The 8,348-nt window shown below is 35.5% G+C and overlaps 1 protein-coding gene and 1 long non-coding RNA gene across 16 annotated transcripts in view; one reads left to right on the top strand and one right to left on the bottom strand.

Annotated features, from left to right (window-relative positions):
* csmd3b (CUB and Sushi multiple domains 3b) overlaps nt 1-8,348 on the top strand; it is a 1,026,877-nt gene that overhangs the window by 409,437 nt on the left and 609,092 nt on the right. The window lies entirely within an intron of this gene.
* Nucleotides 3,381-6,060, bottom strand: LOC148679862 (uncharacterized). Of its 2 annotated transcripts, XR_015945448.1 has the most exons (6): nt 6,023-6,060; nt 5,593-5,705; nt 4,523-4,649; nt 4,252-4,337; nt 3,929-3,971; nt 3,381-3,831 (listed from the first exon to the last, which is right to left on the bottom strand). It is a non-coding gene; the product is annotated as an uncharacterized LOC148679862 (long non-coding RNA). The 2 variants fall into 2 exon arrangements; XR_015945449.1 differs by lacking the exon at nt 5,593-5,705.

Genomic DNA, 8,348 nt, shown 5'->3' with positions numbered 1-8,348 from the left:
AAAGTCATAAATTTGACATTATGAAATTTGCAGAATCCCTGAAAACACAGCTCCCCATGAGTAGATGTTCGTCAGTGAGCACGAAGTATTGCACTGAATTTTGCTTGTAGATTTGTTTATTTTTTAATTTGACAGTGCTTTTTTACTGAACATATCATATCCTCAGTCGTATCGAAACCATAGCCTAACCCCCACCCACCACCCCCCCCCACCCCCAAAAAAAACCAAATAAATCAAGAAAGTCTGTATTATTGCACCCTTAATATATACTTTTTGAAGTCAAAATTATTATTACTCCTGTAATTTTTTTTTAATATTTCCCAAATAATATTTAGAAATTTTTTTCACAATATTTTATATTTTTTTCATGTAGAGAAAGTTTTATTTGTTTTATTTAAACTAGAATAAAATCAGTTTTCATTTTTTTAAAACCATTTTAAGGTCAACATTATTAGCCCCTGTAAGCAATATTTTTTTCTGATTATCTACAGAACAAACCATCATTATACAATGACTTGCCTAATCGCCCTAAATTGCCTAATTAACCTTTTTAAGCCCTTAAATGTCACTTTAAGATGAATACTATCTAGAAAAATACCTAGTCAAACATTTTGTGCTGTCATCATGGCAAAGATAAAATAAAGCAGTTATTATTATTATTATTATTATTAGTATTATTAAACATGTTCTTTCATGTTTAAACAGAAATTGGTGGATTAAATATAAAGGAGGGCGAAAAATTCTAACTTCAACTGTATATAATTGATAATTGTTATAATTGAAATCTCAGATTAGCAATAATCTCATGCTGTACTGTGATCTAACATAATTATCATGGTGGTCTTTGGGTTTGTTTGTTTGTTTTTCCGTGTTGTGCGAGAACAAACAATCCAAATGTGCTTTTATCCCAGAGGGCCTTTAACCCTCATTGTCCTTATATAGTTTGTATTGATGGAGTCTTTCCCATGCACTGCAGTCTATTAGTCTGGAGACATTAGCGTGTTATTTTGTGCTGATTGTGTTGATAGTTTTCTGGATGATTAACATATTGAGTAATGTCTGTCGTGAATTAATTTATGGCTGAATTAGATTAACAGAATTTGATGCAAATGTTTCTTCAGCCTGTAGTGTAATTATGTCGGGATAATGACTTTCCTAAGCAACAGACTCATTAAAATGTTTCTACAGGAGAACTATAAACAGAACTATAATAATGCAAATCACAGTTAATAAATAAGTGTTGAAATAGCTGTCTTTGAGCAAGTCTTAAATGCATATTTACATTTTGTTTCGCTGACGCTTCTGTATGTGCGTTTATTTTTATCTTTATACAATTATTTTGTATGAATTTTAATTATTTATTTAGTTTCAGAGCTAAAATATGAGGAATAGCATGCAGTTTTACAATTATTTACAAAAGACACGCACTAAAATCTAATTCAGTGTAAAAATATCTAATATTAATGTAAATCTCAGAAACTCTTGTCAGCAAAAATTAGAGAAAAACCCATTTTTAAATGATATTTATGCAACTATGCTTTAAAGCAGCGGTTCCCAAACTGGGGTGCGCAGTCTGACCACCAGGGGCGCGCTAGAGAAGGTTTGTAATGGCGAAAAGTTTCATCTTTTATTATTTTTATGCATTTATTTTGTGTAATTATTATTACTATTATTATTATTACTATTATATAATTTTTTTTTTTTCCTATTTCTGAGAGAAAAGAAATTCACTGAGAGAGAAACCAAAAAATCACATTACAAATTGTAATTTACAGCCTATGCATTAGAGCTAAAGATCTTTGCCCGAACCCGATGTTTTTGATTTTTATCATTTTAGACTGGGCCGGGCCGGGCTTGGCTATGCTTGTGCAGTAGGCTAATGAATAGTCGTGATGCATTTCGATTAGCGCGAGAAAGTAATCAAATCGTTTGTTACAATGTTAAAATCCATCCCTGCAAAGGTGAAACAAATGATGACGGAGAAGTTAAAAAGAGCGAATTTTGATGGCGGTCAAGCCAGTCACTAGTTCAGAAGGAACGGTCATTCTAGCCGCCAAGGTATTTCGGCGGTCGCTCATACACTGCGTATTACAGTAGAGCGCTAAACTGCAAGCTGACAGGTAAAAAGATGAGGCCACTCGCTAAATTGAAACTGCTGTCATGAAAAATTAAATGGATGTTCCTGACTGGTAGAAGATTAACAAACAAATCAACTCAAAAGTTGCAAAATAAGCCAGATCAGAACACTGCATCTCGGTCTGTAGCAGCAGCAGTGAAAGGGAGTTCGGTGCTGCTGGACGCACCATCCTGAGCGCAGGACTGCGCTAAAGCCAGTGGATTCAATAATGTTCCTCCACAAAAACATGTAGCCTAATCTTGGTGAGTAAAGGCTTTTAAAATAATAAATGAATATTAATTAAACCATATAATAATAATGTAGACCGAGTATATAGGCTAATGTTGGCATTATTCTTTTAATATTCAGCTTCACTGTCGCCTTAAGGCCAGATTTTGAAGACAAGTGGCGAATAAATCTTGCACAGCCTTTATCTTAATTTTGATATAGCCAAATACCCTTCATTATTTAGAATTTATTTGAACTTAATTCATCTTTTCATTGGTGTGGTGGCCAATTTAAAGGGTAAGTGCTTGTACCTAGGCCTATTTAGAGTGCTGAAATGTTACGATGTTACAGAGGACTTATTTTATTTCTTTGTTCCAACCTCCGAGTGGCCTATAGCCTGTTACTGATAACCTGTTGTTACTGATAAATGATGTTAAGACATATAAACGACTCATTCTTGAAAAAAAGGCAAAAGAGCTGTGTGCATGAGCATGTTTGAATAATGTCGGGCTGTAAACAGGTTCGGGATTTTTAAAAGCTGTCAATCAAAATCTACCTGTCGGGCTCGGGCCGAACTCTGTCTGGCTCAGGTCCCATCGGGCCTAATTTTTAAGGGCCGATTACAGCTCTACTATGCATACTCATCTCGCTGTCCCACGTCTGTGTCACAATTGCCCCGCCTTTTCACACTACACAGCAAAATATGGGGACCCAAAACAACTCTATGGGTGTTAATTTCAACACTTTGAAAGTGTCTCATGGGGTCCACTCAAAACAGACTTAAATCAACACTTTCAAAAGGGTTGGCACATTGACACCAAAGTAAGGGTTAATTTTAACTCAGGGCAGAGTTAAAAAATGTAACTATATTTAACACCACCTGGTGTAATATATTGTTATTTTATTCAACTCTCTTGAGTGTAAATATGGTAAAAAGGTCAAATAGACTGTAAATTACAAAATAAAAAAACATTTTATTTGAAAACATTCACAACTTCAACAATTCATTCAATTTTTAAAATGCAACAATGTCAAATATGCTTTAAATGTTTTATTAGTACAGACAGTATCAACAAAATATGATGTCCAAACTTGATGTTTCATCAGAGCAATTTGAAAGTTCAATATAGCGTCACTCATAGTTTTCTTCTGAACGCATAGTTTTCTTCTGAACGCATAGTTTTCTTCTGAAATTACATTTTAAACAACTTGGCGTGCAAATCTTTCACTTCTGGTGTTTCCTTGGTCCTCCATCTCAAACACAGCAGTTTAAATGAAGGTATAAATGCTGTAAACTTGTGTGAAAACAAACTGGAGCTAGGAAATCTCATCAAGCATGTCCTGTGAAAGATGCGCTTCCCAGCCACAGGATGACCTTTTTATCCATGACGATGTACAGTAGTAGCTGCTGATCGCTCGTCTGGTGGTTCCTGATGCACGGATATAGGGTGATGCTCATCTAAGAACTCTTCAAGACTCCAGCATGACTAAGAAAAATGTTTGAAAACAAATTGCAATCAAATTCTATGATATATTTAAAAGAACATTTAAAGTAAATAAAACATTCAAGAAATCTAAACTCACCTTTTGAAAATCTTCATGATGATCCACAACTTGACTCTCCCAGCTGGTTGAGGTGACAGGATATGGAAAAGTAGAAAAAACACATATATCACTGTTGGATCTCCAAAAACAATTAGGTTAACCACTATGACTAGAACTGGAAAAACAGGCAGCTGTCTGTCCAGAATCCTGAATTTAACACAACACTTGGAGCAAAATTTAGAGGAGCTTAAAATCTTTTATATCATTTAGTGATGCTGACTTCCCCAAAATATTGGCCACAGTGTAAAAAATATTCATAAACTTACAGTTTTCTGTAAGCGTGTGCGTGCGTGTTTCTTTACCAGATTCAACTTGTTAGGCCCTTTCAGGTCCAGTATTGATGCCACCTTTACTGGAGTCAAGCAGATGTTTCAGGTCCAAATATAATCTAAAATATTAGGATAAGCAGAAGAGAAAAAGTGCAAAGCAAAGAGCAAAACATTATTTAAGTAACAGTTCACCCACAATACAAAACTTATCACCTTCATGTCATTTGTTATTCTCTAATGCTCTAATACCCTCTCAGCTTATTGTGAAACAAATACAGAACTTAACTAACTTACTCAAACATACCTTCATTATTATCACCACATATGACCAAGAAGGTGTGCTTGGTCATTTCACCAACTCTGGAAATACACCATCCGTCTCTAATCAGCCACCGTCACAGGGTCTTGTGTTATTGTACAGAGAACTGTGGCTGTTAAAAAACAACAACACATTAGTATCAAACACATATGCATAACCTTCAGATAAAAAAGAGAGATGAACATCACAAAGTATGCCTCACACATTTTCACATATCTTTTGATTCAGATGTTGATTATTGATAATAAATCTACAAATCAAACCTGTATCATCATTAGGCTGCTCAAATATGAATCAGTTGATTAATTTTACAGACAGGTGGCTGTTTACAACGCACTAATAAAACGGAAATGTTGTGTACAGTACATGCTAAGTTTAGCCTATAGTTTTAAGCACAATATCATGCGGGAGAAAAAGCTTGACTAAGATGTTCCTGACTACAGAAATAGCCTAACTTGCTAACGTCAGACATCCCGAGTTGGGAAAAGTCATTTTCGGGGGATACAGAGTTGATTTGCGGGAGGTAGCGGGAGAGATGACTACCGTGAGTTGAGCGCGACGTACCTGAAGAGCGGTGGGGGTGACTTGCGCGCGACGTACCTGAAGAGCTGGGAGGGATGCGGTGGAGAGGGGCGTGCAAAGTGTTTAATGACCGGGCGGGAGACGCGCGATTTCCGGGAGATTATCATTCATTTGCGGGCATCTACTTGGGCATCTGGGAGTCTCTGTGCATTTGCGGGATAACGTTAACGTTAGTCCCGCAACTTCCGGGAGACTTCTGTAACGTTAAATGTCTGGTAAAGTGCAAACGCGGTCATTTAAAGACATTAATGTTAACATTCCGACTTTAATGGTTGTCAACACTTAATTTAATTCAAGCGTACGTTATCACACGAGTCTAAGTTATGGACTAACGGTATATGGACGGCCACGAATGAACCAGTTTAAAAGGGCCGCGGTGTTTAAAATAACCAAATTAACGTACACGAATAACAAACAATCATTTGTTTCAGTCAGGAAGCCTTTTACAATTAAGCATATGTTCATTTACTCACCAGATATGTTTTAGAAACTCTCCAGAGGTTATGGAAACCGTCCTGTGTTGCCGTTAGCATCCGGGCAGAGTAGGCTAACGTTAGGCGGCTCCGGGGATTCCCTCGCTAGTTTGCTTGGAATTAAAGGAGAAGTGTCCATTTTATTTTACAGATGGGTAACAACGCACAAAATGGCATTAAGCGTGACAGAAATGTGTTGAACATGTACATTTGATGTTTTTATGCACTATGTATGCGTGATATGTAAAAACATTCTTGAAAAGAAGTGAATAGTAATGCAGTTAAGCTAGATACACAAACGACCATGAATGAACCGCAGAAGATTAAAATTGTCACTCCATTCTAAAGTTATTAACTTAACAACATGTTTACAACTGTATTTCCTTAAAGAAAGTCAGTAAAATACCAACATTTAGGTAGTTTGACTCACCAGTTGCTGTTCTAAACCTCAGATGGAAAATGGCGTCTGGAAAATTCTTCAGTGACTGGGGCTGCATGAATTCCCGGATGTTGGAAATAACACCACCAAGTGTTGAAAAGATAACTCCTTGATTTCGCACTGAATAAAATCAATTTTAACTCTTATTATATTCATTTATCAAAATCTAACTCTTTAACGTCAACACTTTACTCTCAAATGCTTCAACACCGAGAATTTAACTCTGATGAATTTGCTGTGTATAGGCACTAAGTGATAGTACAATTGTAATTTTTTTTGCATACTATAGTCATCATAATAGACACCTGGTTAAAAACCTGTTATTTAAGCTATTGTTGTGTTTCCATCACTGAAGCAGTCTGCTGATTCTCCTCTGGCATCAATAAGCCATTTTTACCCACAGATCTAATGCTCTCTGGAAATTTTCTCCTTTTCAGACTATTCTTTGTAAACCCTATAGATGGCCGTGTCTGAAAATCCCAGTAGATCCACAGTTTCGGAAATCACTAGGCAGCAACAACCATGCCAGATTCAGAATGACTTAAAGGGACAGCCATCTTTTAATAATAACATATATATATATATATATATATATATATATATATATATATATATATATATATATATATATATATATATATATATATAAATAAATAATAACTACTTTTATTCTAGTCAAAATAAAACAAATAAGACTTTCTCCTGAAGAAAAAATATTATTGGAAACTAGGGGTGTAACGATTTATCGTTGTACGATTTATTGCGATGCAAAAATGTCACAATATGCATCGTGGCGTTATGACGATTTGATTACGATATGACGTCCGTTTTCTCTTATTAGTTGAGCTGTTTACACGTGAGCTATGTTCCACCTGCTGTCGCACGTGAGTTCAGATTGCAGCAGCAGTAATCTTAGCAGACCAAGATGAGTGGAGCTGAAATAGAGGATGGCCCATCCTCTCAAAGTTTCGGTTGTACAGTCATTGCTGTAGACTCGTCCGCTTTTTGACACGCATACTGGGTCAAACATCCTAAGTTTTAAAGTCTTCACAGTGATTTACATACTTTGCACAGCGACAGGGATACCTCCTAATGGTGTTGAAAGAGTCACATACTGTATTTATAAGGTACAATTCACCCTAAAATATCATTCTGTCTTCATATAATGTTCCCGCCGCAAAATCACACATGACGTGAGCTGACTGTGAGCTGTTACTACAGAGGGCGGATGATAGACGCGCGCGTATGGCAAGCCGTTTTAGCATTTAAACCTTTGTTCTGAATATCCATAAATATATTTAGAGATATCTCTAATTATATTTTGACTAGTCATAATTATAATTCGACTAGTCAGAATGACAATTAGAGATATCTGCAATTACAATTGTACTAGTACGAAATCAGATTGGAGATATCTGCAAATATATTATGACTAGTCATATTCCTCCATTGACTTCCATTGAAAAATATTTGCAGATATCTCTAAATGAGTTTTGACTAGTCACAATTGTAATTAGAGATATCTCTAAATGAATTTAATTAAATATGAATTAAATACCTGGAAATGTGGATTTTTTTTTTTGCACACACAAAAAACGCAAGTGACCAAGCAAAGCCTTAAGCTCTTACTGTTAAATTCAATTAAATAGAAAGCTTAATTTTTTGCACCTTTACTTAAATTGTTCCTTAATTTTGTCTCTGTCATTTCAATAATATTTTTAAGAAGTTTTTAAATTGTTTTATTTTCCAGAGACAGGCCTGTTTAATTTATTTTCTTAAAGAAGGTTCAGTTTAACAAGTTAAAACAAAAGAAATACATAAAAATAGTTTACGTGGTAAAATTTGCATTTCAGTTTAATTTTCAATTTTTATTCCAAATACCGTGATACATATCGAATCGTGAACATTATATCGTGATACGATCGTATTATGAGCTGAGTGTATCGTTACACCCCTATTGGAAACACTGTGAAAATTTCCTTGCACTGTTAAATATCATTTTCAAAAGAAATAAAAATTCACTGGGGGGCTAATAATTCTGACTTCAACTGTACCTTAAAGAAATGTAGTAAATCTAAAGAATCCTTTTGTTTCAGTGTATGAATAATCAGGACTGACGTTATAATGATGATAAAAGCAGCTCTCAGTGGAGTCGACCAAAGAAAGATACTCCTGACAGCCTGAGATGAGCATATCTTTACAAACGAGCAGATGCTGCCACCATCGCCCTCATCTCTTAAATCTGCAGCGCATAGGAAAGGTGACGAACAAAAGAGAAAGCTCTCGGCCAGTCATCTGTCCAACAGCAGGCCTTCTG

Source organism: Danio rerio, chromosome 19 (assembly GCF_052040795.2).
Source record: "Danio rerio strain M-AB ecotype USA chromosome 19, GRCz13ab, whole genome shotgun sequence".
In the NCBI taxonomy this organism is placed as follows: Eukaryota; Metazoa; Chordata; class Actinopteri; order Cypriniformes; family Danionidae; genus Danio; species Danio rerio.
This window is presented reverse-complemented; position numbering and strand designations above follow the sequence as displayed.